This window comes from Haemorhous mexicanus, chromosome 1, assembly GCF_027477595.1.
Source record: "Haemorhous mexicanus isolate bHaeMex1 chromosome 1, bHaeMex1.pri, whole genome shotgun sequence".
NCBI lineage: Eukaryota > Metazoa > Chordata > Aves > Passeriformes > Fringillidae > Haemorhous > Haemorhous mexicanus.
Window position 1 is genome coordinate 15,560,579 of NC_082341.1, and position 16,670 is coordinate 15,577,248.

Consider the following 16,670-nt stretch of genomic DNA (forward strand, 5'->3'; position numbering starts at 1 on the left):
TACATCTACTTGGAGAAGTACAGATAAATATACTGATATATATGTCTATGGATCCACATAAATATTCTGCTGGTCCAGTGAGGATCTTCAGAGACAAAAGCCTCCCAGAACAGGGTTGCAAGAAGCAGCATGTTCCACCATGTCTCTATCCTTCCATCTCCAACATCCACCATGGAAAAGGACAGCAGTCGTGCAAGTGTCACCATTCATCAACATCCCAGCCCTGGAGAGACACAAAGAGCACCAGAATTCACTCTAATCATCTCTATCCATTGAGTTGCAGAAAGTCAGATGTGATCAACCTCAGAGCACAAGCGATTGCTGCAGTGCTTCTCCTTTGTCACGTCAGAGGCAAAGCAGAGGCTGTGTGGATCCAGTCTGTTCCTCTGGAAGCAGTGTCCCAGAGCAGTCTGGCTCAGCATGGTGAGCCTCCTCCAGTAGCAGGCAGCTAAACATTTAATTTGGTTTCCACCCTGTCAGTGTCCTCCACAGCAGTTTCTGGTGATTCATTTAACAGGTGCTGTGGAGGGTGTGCCTTGGCAATGGGATTATCCCACTGGTTCTGTAGAAATCACTCACTGGTCAAATGCAAATTATTAGAGAAGCACACCAGCTAATTAAGTTTTTCTAACATGCACAAATGAAAGTGCTTTATGGGATGGATTTCATTTTCTAACCAAGCCTATGGGTAGAATTTCCCTCCCTCCAAGTTCATGCACTAGAATGTGAAATCTTTTCAGAAGAATCCCTAACTGTGGGGGCATGGGCTTGAAGTCAGAGACCATCAGTTCTGTCTGTTTAGGGGTTCAATGTGCCCATACTTGGCTTTAGACATCTGGTTTATGCCAAATGCAACCTGCTCTGGGCTTGCAAACATGATCTGTTTGTGCAGGAGTAAACTGGAGATGAAGCCCGGCTCTCCACACTCGCTGCTAACAGATCTCCCAGGGTGGGAGTGTAAGTTGCTACATTTTTTCTCTTTTTTTTTTTTTTTTTTTTTTTTTGTCCTGTAGCATGGGAAATGTTTTCTTGGATAGAAGATCTTCTCAGCTAGCAGTGTCCAAAACCCAACTGTCACACCATGGTGGAAACTACAGAAGGATCCTGTCTCACTGAAAGGGCTAAGAAGGGAAGAAGGATCTGTGTGGAGCAAGAGGCAGGTTTTGGCATCCAGACCAGATAGAAAGATGGAGAGCAGGCTGGGGCCAAGGCAGGTTGCTGGGGTGATGTGGGCACATACTCAAAGAAATGGAGCAGGGCTCATCCTTTCCACAAGTCAGCTGAGGGGCTCTGCAGATGGACAGGCAAAGGCCAGGCCAATATTTCTGAAAAGGCTGCAGTGGTGTATTAATGCAGAGACTGTTCTTCTGCTTGAGGAGGCAAACATAAAAGACAGACAAGCACTTTGGAAAAAGCCTGTCATTTCAGAGTACGCCTGCTCTCTGGAAGCGTGAGGACCAGCACGCTTGACAGCAGCCACCAGGAACTCTTCCCCAAGCCTGTCCAGGGCTTGTCAGAGCACAGTCAGCTCAGGCCAGGCTCACAGTGGTGGGGCAGGTGGGCTGCCATGCCATGCTGTGCCATCCCATGCGTGGGAGAGGATTCCCAGGGAGCAGCTCCGCAGCCTGCACCACCTCTGATGGACATACAGTGCTGCTCTCGCCTGCCATTAGCACATTTTAACATCATTAATCTTTCAGGAAAATTCTGCAGTATTCTAAAGCACACCCTGGGTAGCAAGTTAAATTTGTATGTTTAAACAGAGTCTCTTCACCTTTTCACTGTGGAGATGCAGCAACAGTACTGCTTGCTGGGGATTTGATGATGTCAGCCTTGGGGACAGGATGAGGCAAATGGAAAATCTTCACCAGAGCTCTCCTCCTCTGCAAAATGAAGCTGAAATTTTCAAGCATACACCACAATGGTTTAAGCATGCATCTTGTGCCCTTCAGAGCAGTCAATATAAGTCCATGGACATGCTACACTGCTGGTGTTCTCTCATAGGCACTGAGGGAGGAGGAGGATTTAGAAATAAGGTGCTGGAGGTGAGTGGGAGGAAAAGGGAGGGAAGGAAGGTAGATATAGAGGTTATAATTACATGAAGACCTGGTGTTGAGGTATTTTTTTTTCCTGTAGAATGCTGCAGAACTCAACAGGGAAAAAAACACAACATGCTGTGAGCACTGCAGAGAATTAAGAGAAAATTGCATTTTCTCTTAATGCAATTTTAAGATAAAATTGCAAATTACTGTACTTTGCTATAATTACCCTGAGATCAGAGCAAGAAAGACTTCCTTCCAGTGGTCATGTTAGGGAACAGTCAAACAAACTGGACATATGCAGGCCCATGAGACTTCATGGGATGTACCCATCAGTGCTGAGGGGCTAGCCAATGTCATTGCAAGGTCACTCTGTAACCTTGGCAATCAGGAGAGATACCTGAAGTCTGGAAGAAAGAAAACAGTCCTCCTCTTTCAGGAGAGCCAAAAATAAGGTCTGGGAAACTGGCAAAGAAGACCAATGGTGTCATGGGCTGCGTGAGACAAAGCTTTGCCAGCAGGTCCCCTCATGCCTGCAGTGCTTTGTCCAGTTCAGGGTTCACCAGTACCAGAGGGACATGGACACACTGGAGAGAGTCCAATGAAGGATCATGAAGTTGATTACAGGACTGGAGCCATCTCTTATAGAGGGGACACTGAGAAAGCTGAGGCTGGTCAGGCTGAGAAGGCTCAGGGAGGATCTCATCCTTATGCATAAACACCTGAAGAAAGGATTTACAGGAGATGGAGGCAAGCTCTTTTCAGTGATGCCCAGTGATAGGACAAGAGGCAATGAGCAGAAGCTGAAATGCAAGAAATTCTATTTAAATGCGAGAAAAACATACTCTGCTGTGGGAGTGGTCAAGCACTGCAGCAGGCTGCCCAAAGAGGTGAATGGAAAAAACTGCCTCCATCCTTGGAGGCGTTCAACATCAACTGGACATGACCCTGGGCAATCTGTTCTAGCTGACCTGCTTTGAGCAGGAGTTGGACAAGATGATCTTCAGAGGTCCACCAGTCTTATCCAGCCTTATCAGTCTGTGATTCCAATGTTACCTGGCTTCAATTTGTCATGATTTTTATCCCTTCATTCAGTGATTGATAGAATGATTTTTTTTTAGTGAATTCCAGTTTTTTGTTAGTAAGAACCATGTGATAAACCAGATTTTGTCAGCTCTCAACCCAAACAGAAAAGTCTACAGCTCTTCACAGAGATTAAACACTGCAGCTACTACATGTAAACAAGAAGTCTTGAAAGAATTGCCCTGGAATAATGAGAAATTTGTAGGAAAATGTCACAGAACAGATAGAAACGTTATTCTTACATGTTCATTCTTACAGGCTCATGCTGACAGGACTGTAAACAAACCTTCTGGGAAGACTCTTTCAAATTCAGTTTCCTTACCAAAAAGATTCAATTAAAGCAAACCCAGGACATGGAGAAATCCATAGAGGGATGGGAAAGATTTTCCAGTTCACCTGGGGTGTCAGCAAAGCCCTTCCTAGGCAATGGCCTCATGTTCCACCCTCAGGAGAGAAGTCCAAGCAGGTTGGGTCAGAGCTTGCAAGGAGTGCTTTGGTGTCTCTGAGGTGTGATCCTGCAGAAGCAGCTATTTCATGCTAAAAATATGCATTTTTAGCACAGCAGCTTTCAGCCTCATGCTGAGAGAAAGAAGCTGAGCCAGGGGAGGGAGGGCTGATGCCGCAAGGTCTGTGGCAGGCAGAACAGATGCATAATTTCATGCTGAAAGAAATCACCTCCTTATACAAGCTGCCTCCTTTATCCCTCCCACCACTCTTGGTGGCATTTTTCTTTCTAGAAAGTGAGCCTACCACAGAGAAAAAGTAGTTTATCTCCTCCTTTTAGGAGATGTTTTTGCTGGCAGAGCCAGAGATCTTCTTTGCTTTTCATAGTTTCCCAAGCACTTGTGGTGGAACATTTCTAAACACCCTCAAGTGGAGCCCATCAGCTCAGTGATTGCGTGGCTGGGAGCAGATGCCTGGTGGGGAGAAGTGCTCAGCTTTGTCAGCCCCTTGCAGCTCTGCTGGTGCAGGGCCATGTAGCCCAAGAGCAGGACAACCTGCAGGCTGTGGTGCCACGTGGAACTCCAAGAGCAGCGCTGGGGAGGCTTGGCTCTGCTTCAGCTAAGCAGTAAATGTTTTTTGACAAGGAACAGCAGTGTGAAGTTTAGTCTTCTGTGCTGCACTGAAGTCATCCAAAATTATGATCTACAGCACCACCCCACCCACTGAGTTGCTACTCCTGGGAGCAGACCACCCAAACTCTCTCTCTCAGTGCTTTACAGGCTCCTGCAAGGCCATGTCTATGCTGTCCCTGCACACTGGGGGATGGAGAGCTTTCCAACAGACCATTTGCCATCACCCAGGACTGGTTATGTTTAAACTCCGTGCAGATAAAAGTTTTTTCTATTAATGCTGGGGATAAACTCAAAATCAAAACAGGAGAGGGTGTTTTGCTGCCTTCTGACTGTCATGACCTGCCCTTTTCCCAGTTGCTGAATGTACAGAAGAGAGACAACACTTATCCAGAATGTGGACTTAGCACCAGAAAGGTATAAATGGTGCAGCTGTCCAGCACTGACTAAGCTGGCAGGTGACAAAGTGTACAGAGAGCAGGAAAAGAGCCTACCCGGGGCTTTTCCCAGCACCAGGGAGAGAGGAAAGTAAATTTCAGAGATAGGTGTGAGCAGGCCAGAAGAGGGGGGATGGCACATGCCCAGGCCCTGGCTTGTGGGATTTTACCTTGATGAAAAGTGTGAATCAAAAGGCAGAGAAGCACAAGAGGCCACAAGGCAGCACCTGAATTCCAGGGGGAACTGCAGAGGGCTCACAGTGGCATGCCCTGTCCCCAGCTGCAGAGGAAGCCATGGATACACATCACCCTTTGGCATGTCCCTACCTCCCTGCCAGGCTCCTAGAAAATGAGAGGTGAGTTTGCAGGGGTGCAGGGGTGCTGGCACTGCCAGCTGAGCCTGGGTGACACAGGGTGATGGGGGCAGCTGACTGCTGCTGTGGGCACTCACGGGGGCCCACATCACGCAGGGAAGGTGTGCAGCAGCTGCTTGCTAGGGCACAGCACCTGTACGTGCACATGGGGCAGAGCAGCTACAGCACAGGGAGAGAGCAAACCCCTGAGGATCCCAAAGATCTCCACCCAAGGGAAAATGGGGCTCCAGCTTGTAAGGCACTGGTGTTTCAGATGGGTGATGGGCAAAAGGCCTCCTGTGTTTATCCAACGTGAAGATAATTGCTAACAAATATTAAGCTTCATATTTACACACCACAGTCTCACAAACTGTCCCAAGATTCACATATCAAAAAGTGTCTCTCTGAAAGGTAGGGGTGGGGTTTCTTGTGGACTTCACCATTCAAGAAGCAACCATTTTCCATGACAGAAAAAGTTCTCCTGTTTTGAATTGACGTGGACAATGAGTAAGTTAACTCACTGGCACCTGTTTTGTAATCCAGATTCCTGTAGCAAGCTGGTTCTCACCCAAAGTCCATCAGCAGTGCCTGCTCTCAGGTTTGGTGCAGCACAGAGCCACTCACGTGCTGACAGCAGCCGTCTGCCTGCCTTTGCAGGTTGCAGGTTGTAAAATACAAGTGAAAATTCTTCAAGATGTGTAAATGCCTTGAAAGGGAGAAAGCAGATTTAAGACAGTTTTCATGCTATGTAGAAAACGTCTTCTCCCTCCAGTGTTCTATCAAGAGAAAACATGCTGTGCATTGTATCTCTGACACGGTTGAGCAGCATGCAAACATTCCCATGGACTTTGAAGATGAGATAGGCAAAGGAGGGAATTGGGCCCTTTCCATGTTAACAGATTTATTAACTTCCCTCAGCTGGAATTTCCATTTCCAGGAAGAAATGGAGCACTTTGCCCAAGGTTTCAGGATTGGAACAAAACCCAGGTGTGAAGGGTTTCCTCTCTCCCTTTTTGGAAGGTTGGAGGTGATTTTCACTGCCGACAGAAAGCAGAGGAGTCATCACTCCCATCCCTAGGGACTTCAGATGATCTGGGGAATGCAGCTTCCCAGGGAATCCCCGAGAAGGGGCAGTGGGGCAGGATGCTGAGAAGGTCTCTGTGAGCCACACATGTACTCTAAAACTTCCCTGATTAGAGCTGCAGCTTGTTCAAGCATCGAAGCATAATTATTGCCAGCTCCAAAATCATGTTGGATGCGGACAGAGCTTCTCATCTCATCTCTCCTACAGCTCGAGGAGCGGAAGCTGCTCGGTCCGTGCTATTGCCCAAGGACTCTTTTACTCTGGGGGATTTCCTGAGGAGCGCAGCGCTGGAGCCGCTCTCTGCGTCACGGAGCCTGTGTGGGCATGAGGCGCGTACAGCCCTGCTGGGGGCGGCTGCCGCAGGAATACGGCCCACGCCAGCCTTTTTCTGATCAAACATAAAGAGAACGGGAGTTATTAGAAACTGGCCGGATATTTACTGCCGGCAGGCTGCAGGAGCTCAAAAAAGCAGAAGAAAACCAAGTTTGTCCTTGCTGCGTTCATTAGGGAGGCGGAGGAGCAGGGAACGCGGGCCGTGTCCCGACACTCTTGGGGCCGCTCCTGCAGGGCCATCGCTGCGGGGCCGTGCGGGAGCGCCTGTGGGTCCGCCCTCGGCGGCAGCCGCGGCTGGAGGGTACCGAGCTCGGCTGAAAGGTGTGCGAAACTCAGCTGAAAGGTGTGTGAAATTCAGCCGAAAGGTGTGCAAACCTCAGCTAAAAGGTGTGTGAAATTCAGCTGAAAGGTGTGCAAACCTCAGCTGAAAGGTGTGCAAACCTCAGCTGAAAGGTGTGTGAAATTCAGCTGAAAGGTGTGCAAAACTCAGCTAAAAGGTGTGCAAAACTCAGCTAAAGCGTGTGCAAACCTCAGGTAAAAGGTGTGCAAAACTCAGCTGAAAAGTGTGCAAAACTCAGCTGAAAGGTGTGTGAAATTCAGCTGAAAGGTGTGCAAACCTCAGCTAAAGCGTGTGCAGACCTCAGCTGAAGATGTGTGCAAAGCTGCTGCCTTCCAGCAGCTACAGCCAGGAGTGGCTCATGAAGGTGCAGCACAAGTTTCTCTCCAGAGGCACGGGGAAATGTCTCCTGAGTTTTTTTTGTCTTAGCCTGAGCCACAAGAGAACATGTTTATTTTGCTGTTGACAGATTTCACTCGAGGATGAAGTGGTATAGCCACAGTCACTCTCTGGTAGTGCTAGAATTGCATGTGTTACACTACAGCAGATTTTCTTTTACTGATTATGGGAAAATTTCCCTACTCTACCTCCAATGATTAACTGTGAAAAAGAAAAAATCTTGTATGTGAATATGTATAACATGCCTCATAAATGTGAGAGAGGAACAAGAAAACTTCCATGAGCAACTGAGAAATCCAGCTTTGAACAATGTTGGAATTTTGAGCATCTTCTCAGCAGCACCTTTCCTGCCAAAGGAGAAAATCAAGAGGGACTCCATTTCTCTTAATTTTTATAAGAATCAGACCAAACCTAGTACTTCTTAAAAACAGCTTTATTTAGATTAGTGCATTAAATAAATGCATATAAAAATAACCTAATATAAGAACAATTATTACACCATTCAAAACTAAATACAATCTTTATGCCTGGCAGTCAAAATGTGTGTGATAAAGATTTAGCAAAAGATGTTTTTTTATCCTATTGTGCTACTTCTTGCTCTGGTTTTAGAGATGTTTATATGGAAAGATTAGAGTGTAGCACATGATCTATACTCTTTTTTTTTTACTTATATCAGCAACAAACAGTAGTGGCAGTGTTAAAGAAGGCTATAATAACTTATTTAATTAAAAATATCACCATTATTTAAACATTTGAAATAGCCATCCTCTGCTTTTATCACAGCAACAACGGAGCTATTTGTTGGATCAGCTGGATCAAGTTTCCAGACAACTTCCCGTTCTTCCAGATATACACTGGCTCATTTACAGGAACAAAGACCAAGCTGGAACAGACAACTGGCTCACCAGACCTACTGGCCATTCATCACAGCATGATGCTTCAGCAGAGGACATGCTCCCTTTCCTCTTCCCTGCATTAACTAGTCTGTCATTGATTTTTTTTTTTTTGGTGATTTTTCAAAGTTGCTGAAAAGATTTGGGACTCATCACTGGAGCCCTTTGAAAATTCAAGCTCATTTACATACAGATGCTTCTCTGTATCAGAATGTGGTGCTCTGGTCTCCGTTGGCATGCATTTCACATAAGAGTGCAGCAACAGAAATCAAGATCCCCTCCCATAATTATTCTTTATGTCTTTCTTCATGATCAAGAACAATCAAGATCCTCAGCTAGGGACTGCTGTGGAAAGGCATTAAGCTACAGATACTTCCACAAACACTGTCTAGGGCTTTAGCCCTCCTAGAAGATAAATATCACCTTTAGGCAGGCACGCAGAACTTTCCTGTTATGTTGTTTTTTGAGTTGTTTTTTATTTTGAAATAAGCCTCACCAGCAATTTTAAAAAATAGATTCAATTGAATTCTTTTGATGAGGCTGAAATAAAAATATCAGTTACCACCCACTTCCCTTCTGAACTGTGTTGCAAGCTCAAATTGTTGCTCATATTGTTATTTCAAACTTATTATCACCTGACTGGGTGTCCTTCCTGTATGAGACAGATTTTCATAAGATAACCAGCAAAACCCCAGAGAAAGTAATTGTTATAAATGCTTAGGACTGATAGAGGGAGGAGAACAGTTTCATAAAAGTTTACATTGTGCTAATAAACATGCCAAGACAAAGTATGACACAGACAACATTATGTCCAGCCATTAGGATTTATTTCCTTCTTTCAAAAAGAAAAAACTAGTACATGGTCTGATCTCAGATCTTGCAACACTACCTGCAGCTGCTTAAAAAAATCTATTCAGTTCTCAAGACACGTGACAAAGAGAGAATATTTTGAATGTGTGTGGTGAAGAACCTAAAAAAAAAAAGGTATGGTTTTGGCTGTAATGTTTGTCACAACATATATTTGAGCAATGTTGTAAGGTATTTCACATTTCTCCCACTGGTATGAGAAGAAACTGACAGTTAATTTAAAGGAGATGAATCATTTGGGAAAGAGTTGTTCTCCCCAAAATAGGAAGGTGCCTCTTCTCCTAGCTGTAGAGCAGAATTAGCAGTAATGCTGCTGTTTATGTAAGTGATGAACACAGAGGATCAGAGGGACAAACCTGGAAGTGAGAACATGAGGTGCTTGCAGAGGCACATGCCAGGCGACATGCCTGGTCCAAAGTGCATGACACCATCCAAACATTCCAAACAAAAGCAGTCCCAGGGCCCTCCATGGAGCACTCACATAGGGAAAGAGGGAAAAGCTTTGTTCTTCATCTTCAATAACCAGAGGCTTTCCCAGAAGGAACAGACATCAGGGGAGAGCTGGTGGACTCCCATAAAAAGGCATGTCATTTTCCTGCATGATGTGCAGTGGGGTGTACAGCAAAATGTTTTAATGTGTTACAAAAAATTACGTTCCCAAAGCCAGTTTTGACTGAACAAGCAAAACCCAAACTGACTGCTGAACAAGTTTCTGAAGCACAGACATTAAAAGGCACAAGGCTGAAAAGAAAGTCCTGAGCTAACCAAGTAAACTGTCAATTTCCTCTGATTTTTAAGTACATCATGTACATGTACATCAGCTACTGTGAGGAACTCATACTGGAACAGCAAGACTGAGTATTTCTAAAGGCTTTCTCCTTGGCACAGAGACAGACTTTAATTGCAGAGCTTGGGTAAAGAGTAAATGAGCTGTTTAATGTGAAAAATTAAACCTCCTCATATATAGACAATGTCCAGCTCTGCTAGTTAGACAGCAAGTATTTGATAGCAAACTGTTCATAGATTACTTCCATCAGCAGAACCATTTAAGTTATATCAGAATAGGTTTTTTGCTGTCATGCTTCCCATTCCCAGACATCTTTGTAAAGTCTGCAAACAGAGATGCCAACATATCCCATTCTGACCTACATAGCAAACAATTGGACTTGTGTTCCTACTGTGTTATCACCAAAATGAATCATTGTCATGTCTCCTCAAAGGCCTGGCAAGATGGAGACTTTTCTGCTGGGAAGTGTCAGCTGAATCCTGCACCTACTGCTCTCATGACACCAACTGCATACTTTGTGTTTATCACAGAAAAGAAAAACATCCAGCAGAAAAAGGCTCAGCTTTGAATTTTGCTCTTTGCCAGGAAAAACATGGGAACAAGTGAAGCACAGCTCTGAAAGCTCTAGCTTATTTAACTCCAAGGACAACAAAAACAACAAAAAAAATTTCATCAATCTTTTTTGAAAAACAGAATAAATCTGCTAGATAAAAACACATGCAAACCCATACACTGCACAAGTCTGAGGAACAGAAATGGCCATGCTATAGCATCATTGTTCACTATTTCTGCATCTGAGAAAAAACATCAGGGATATGTCCTGCAGTTACTAGACTCAGGAGGAAAAGAGTCTTGCTAGGAATGGGCAATGAAGATGGCAAACCATTCTTTGCATTCTCAGGCTTCAGAAGTCCTTAGGTCAGCTTGGCAATTAAAGGTTACTATTGGCTTAGAAAGATCAACCCCAGGGAAAGTTGTCCCTACCAGGAGTGAGCAGCTGGCAGTTGTTAATATTTATGGTCTTCTGCTGCAATGGTGGGTAGGACCTAAAAAGTGTAGATTTGGACTAGGTGTCTTTGAATCAAGCCTCCATTAATCTATGTGATCTGAAGCTTCTCTCTTACCAGCATTTGGAGCATAAAATTCTATCACTTATGCCTAACTGCCACATACTTGTAACCCTATACATGTGGGATAAAATTAAACCAAGACAAACAGAGATGCCTGTATTCCCCCTTTATAAATTATAAGGATAAAAAGCAAGTTTTTTGCCAGGACAGGGTTCAGGAACTTTGGATATCTAGCTAGAAAAAAAATTCTCTTCCCATTAAGAGATATCTCACAGAGTTTGTCAGATATCCAAAGTGTTATTTCTGCTCTCCTCATTAGAAACTGTGTTTTGTAAGTGATAGAGACATACTCTTCACAGACCACCATTTAGTTAAACAAATTATTAATCATGAAGTGATTCTGGAAGGCAAGAAGTGCTCCATCTCCAACCATGACTTGACAGCATTTGGTTTGACAATTGTTCTGTTTGGAAAATCCCCAAAGTTAAAAATGTTTGTTGGGTGAGTTGAAGCTGGCTGACAATGAGATTGGATTTTTCAGGGGTTTGTTTTCTTACTTCTTTGGTGAGCTCTGTAGACTAGGGCATTTAGAGACCAACCCTTCAAAACTATTGCTCTTTGAAATGCATCCTCATTTCAGTAATCTCTGCCTGCATCTGAGAAAGGAAAGCACCAGATGTGTTATTCTTTATCTTATCAAATATTTTAACAGCACAATGGAACAGTAACTTACTGAACAAATACAGAGGACATGTTTTTCTTTATTATTTATCTCATAGAAGAAGTAAAAAATTAATCGCTGCAACAGAGTCCAAAGATTGAAAATACTGTCTACATTAAAAAGAAGGACTGAGATCATAACAGCCTAATTGTAACAGGCAGAAGTGTTAAAGTGTGTTGCTAACTGTAAGCATTTGCATTCTTAGGATAACTGAAAATGATAATATTCCAGATTCATAAGCCAACTGCAATGCAAACCCTTTTAAACATGGGGTTTAGAGCAGAACTGTAATCACTAAAGTCCTTAATGTCTCAACAAAACAGATCCTGGTCATTTCAAATGAGCCCTTACTTTGCAAGTTCAGACATCAAGCAATTACAGCAAACCCTCTTTGGATTGGTGTCCAAAGATAATTTTCAAAAGGAAGAACTATGAATCCCCTAAAGATTCACAGAAGAATTCTATACGTTTTAACTTTGGAATAAAAAAATCTCCGAATTTTATTTCAGTTTGGAGTTGGTAATTCTTCTTTTTATCTACTGCAATGGCTAAGTACTCAGCCTCCCATGTATTGGATTCTGTAGTTTCCATTCAATATGCTCTCTGAAATCCTCTGTAAAAGCAGTGCACCACTGGACTACAGAAAATGAAGGCAGGAAAACGAGTTCAAAGAGACAAGGCAGTGATACTTGTTATTGTCAGACTGCTACATGTGTTATTGTCCCCTATGCAATTACATTTGATAATTAATCTAATAGTAAGTACCATTTATCTGATTGCCAGAACTACAAAGCCTCTGTGTATTCTCCCAGTTCTCTCGTCCTGAAAATCTCTAGAAATCACTCCTAGGAGAAGGACTTTAGAAAACCAAACTTTAGATAGAAATGTTCAGAAAGAATGTAATTACTACAGCTCTTTACCCCAACAGTCCAACTTCTAACATGTTTACTTTTTCTCTGCAGGAAAGCAATGTCTTTCTTCTCTCCAATATGAGAAAAGGAAATACAGGATTATGGAAATTGTTCCATCTCATGGAGTCAGCACCACAAAAGAGAGACTATGCCTTAGTAATTTCTGGGGCTTTTACCTCCCCTGTTGGGCTGTGAGCATAAAACCTACAAGACATATTCTGGGAGTTGTTCCATACAAAATTCCTGTACAGGGCTGCACTGTTTACATTGACTACAAATCTGTATGCACAAGAAAGCTCAGCATGGGAACAAAAACCTATCATCTCTGAAGTCATTCAGTGAAACAAATTGAACACAGTTTTCCCCATAACAATAAGGGAAAACAAAATGAATCCTGAAGGGTAGAGCGCCTCCCTGCAAAAATTTGCTTCTAGTATAACAGACTGTGTTAAACAAGTCCCTTTACTGAGGAGACTTCCCAAAAATACAGGTTCAATAAAGGTGAGACCCATCAAGTCCAGCTAATTGATCCCTCTACGTGCCATGGGAAATGCAGTACAGAGATTCAGTCTACACAAGAAATTAAGCAGTAAAAAAAATTACACTGCAATGTGAGAGCCACCTTTTGAAAACTACTTTTTCTTGAATACAGCTGTATTCACTATTGCTTCACTAGGGGAAGTGGAATACTATTTTTTACAGTCAGATACAATGAAAAGACAATGGGAAGAGTGAAAAGAAGCAGGGAGGTCCTGCAAAAGAAAGCAAACCAATCCTCTGCTTAAAGAAAGTATGAGAAACAGGTCTGCAAAAGCAGTGGATCAAGACTTTCAACTAAGAGGATTTATGGTGAGGGAGATTTTATCTCCAGGCACAGGTAAGCCTCAAATAAATCCTAACCCTTGTTTTAAACAAACTGACCTCAAGTTACCCATGATGTTTGCAAGAATTTAGTACTAGAAGAGAACCTTGGTAATTTTGTGATAAGCAGGGGAAAGCATTTGGAAGAGAACTTTCCAGTGAACAACATGACTTTACTTTGAAAAGCTTCCTAATTGTTGATTCATCATATCTCCAAAGCAGACCAGGCTGGAAATCTTAAACTTTCTTCAGCTGAATGTGGCATGGACCTTTCACTAGTTTGCAAAATTATTTAAATGGAGGTTCTTTGTCTACCTTTTCTTTCTCCAAAGGTACAAAATTTTGTTAAGCAAAAAGATAGCCTGTACCTCTGGAGAGTGTAAAAAAAATTGACCTTGCAGGTTTGTTTCTATGAGGGAAGACTTTCTGTTCTAAGAACACAATTCCTCAATGACCAGCACAAGCATGGAGCAGAGTGAGGTTGTGGCTGAGAGCCTGACTGCTCTAGACTTAGAAGTAACACAGCACCACAGACATGTCAGATCCAAGTGGGACAAGGGACAAGCTCTGCTGGGCAGCAGCATCCTGTACCACACTACTACACTTGTGGAAGCAACAGGCTCCCAGACACACAGCACTGTGCCCTAAAGTGATTCTGCACCTGCATCATCATTTCTGCATGGCAGTGTATTTTCTGGGGCTTTTCTGCCCGTGCAGAACACCAGTCTGCTACTCAAGGCCTCTTATTTTCCTGCAGAGCCTTTCAAGAAATAAGTTTTCATCAGGATTTAGTGTCATGAGGACTTCGTAAGCCGGATATGCACAGTGGCCATATCAAACCAATCAGAACAATGAAGAGGACAATCATAACTCCCAGTTATGGCATGCTTGTGGACATGGACTGAGAGAAAAGGATACAGGGTGACAGGAACAAAAGGGATCTCAAGAATAATAAAATATTATGAACAGGTACCTAAAATGTACAGATACAAATATGTGGCAGGCTGGGGAACAAGCAGGAGGAGCTAGAGCTCCTTGTGGTGTTACTAGTACTTGTGCTGTGGGAATAACAGCTATGCTAGGAGGGCTTGCATGTGATGGGAGCACTGTGATGGATGGATACAAGTTCCGCTGGAAAGACAGAGAAAGAAGGAAAGACTTGGGGCTTTCTATGGCAAATAGCAGCTTGAACAGTTGTAGTAGACAGCATTTTGATTGAGAGCATGTTCCAGGATCAGAAAAAAAGCCACTAAAAATGACAATGATGGAGCAGCATATTTCAGCCCAGCCCACCACAGTAATGGAGACAGCCAAGCACTAGAACAGGCTGTGCAGTCTCCATCCTTGGAGGTTTTAAAGGTCTGACTAGATAAAAAGTCCTGGTCTGATCTCACAGCTGATACCACTTCAGAAGGCAACTGGACTAGGTCCAGGGCTCTCTCCCAACCTGAAATATACCATGATTCCAAGTCTAAAGAACAGAACCTGAGACAGGAAATGTGGCAATAAGTCTGTTTTGTGACTGTGTCTTCACAAGCATGGCACTAGGATGCTCAGCCAGGAGTCAACTGTAGGCCAAGGCTGCAGATTCCCTGGAAGTTATAGAGGAATGAGGAACAGTGACAGCTGCAGTAGAATCTATTCCTGCCTCACTTGTGAGCATCAAACATCTAGGGAAATAAAAATCCCTGGCAACAAACATTAACTTTGAAGTTAATATCCCAAAGCGTATTTTCTTGGGACAAGGAACTTCCAAATGTTTTCAGTTTCCCTTACCATTTAAGAGTGAGGAAATATGAGACTCGCACTAAAAAGTATTTCCAGTGAGGGAAAGGGGCAGAGGGGCAAAACTGTCTTTAATTCACTGGTGTTCCTTCCCTGTGACCTCCCAAACAGCCCCACCATACAATACAGCAGATCAGCACCAGTTTGAGAAGTAACTAAAACTTACTGCCTTGGTCTTGCAGAGACATTGTTTAAATGTTTCTGGAGCATATGAATGAGCTCTCAAATCTAGATCATAATCATAGTCCTTTCTTGGCATACATCCAGCTCTTTTTTCCAGTGACAGAACCATATTGATGGTTTCTAAATATCATCAATGTAAGACTGCTGCCCTCAGGAAATGATAATCATACCATCTCTCTTGATCTCACAATACACCCCCTCAAGTCTTGGTTCACTTCCCACAGGTGGCTTCCGTTTCACTCAGCTCTTTCCCAGTTATAACTCCTACTTCAGGGAAGCTCATGGTCAGCCCCCAGCTACTGCCTCTTCTAGGAAAGCTGCCTGCTGAGCTTATTTACCTCAGCAATGAGAGCTGATCCTCACAGCCTCTAGGCTTCAGCTCCCTGGTCACCAGCTCCCTCGACTAGCAGATATCTGAAAAAATAACCTGTGCATTCCACTGCCACAACTCTGCTTTTGGCTTCTTTCTCGTCTTTTCAGAAACGGGCCTGCAGCCATGACAAGGGTTCAGAACTATTCCCAAAAGGGACAGGCAGTCTAAACAGAAAAGTGATGCTGAAAGGCGCTGCATTTACAGAAACCATGGTCTGCCCTGCCTTTTAAGGAATACTGAGCGGCTTGAATATCTACAACCATTTACAAATGAAGCCTGGCTCAAGCACATAACCAAAATACAAAATTCACTGTTATTTGTCTACAAGTGTCCTGTACCTATGTCAAAATTCCTATAAAATCTTTCCTACCTATATCAGTGGATCCCTGTGAATATAATGCAATTAGGTACACACTGCCACAGTTCTGCTGCATGCTTCTGTCCCTGGTAACCCATATTCTTATTATTACACTATTACCCATTTAATTAAACTAAAAAAAATAAAATTCCAAAGTATCAAGTACTGCCCTAATCTTCAAAAAGCTACATAGTCTGTTCCTGGGTAAACTGCAGAAAATGCACCTCTAGGTGCATCTATAAAGATTAAGGGAGCAGCAGGCTCCTTACATAATCTGTGTCAAGTTTGCTATCAAAGCCTTTGTGTTTGCATCAATAGCAAGTTACAATAAACTTCATAGTAGCCTCCAAAAAGAAGTTCTAATATCAGGATTTAAGTAGAAAACTAAGTTTCAAAATCAAGGCTCAGTCTTGAAGAAGTTAATATGAGAATTAATTCCAGCAACCAAGATAATGACTATGTGAGTCATTATTTAAGAAAACATTTATGAATCAGAAATGGACACATATAAGTATTATTTTAAACTCTGAATAAACTATTAGGGAATTGACTTGAGGGTTTAACCTTTCAGTTTGTCAACTGGTAGAAGATACTTTTCCTTGCCCAGTTTTTACAAGTACTTGGAAGTATGCATTATTATTGCCTACAGTATTTCCAATGAATAATACATCAGAGAAAAGAGAAAACACACTTATAAATTGTTCAGATCACACCATTAGAAAA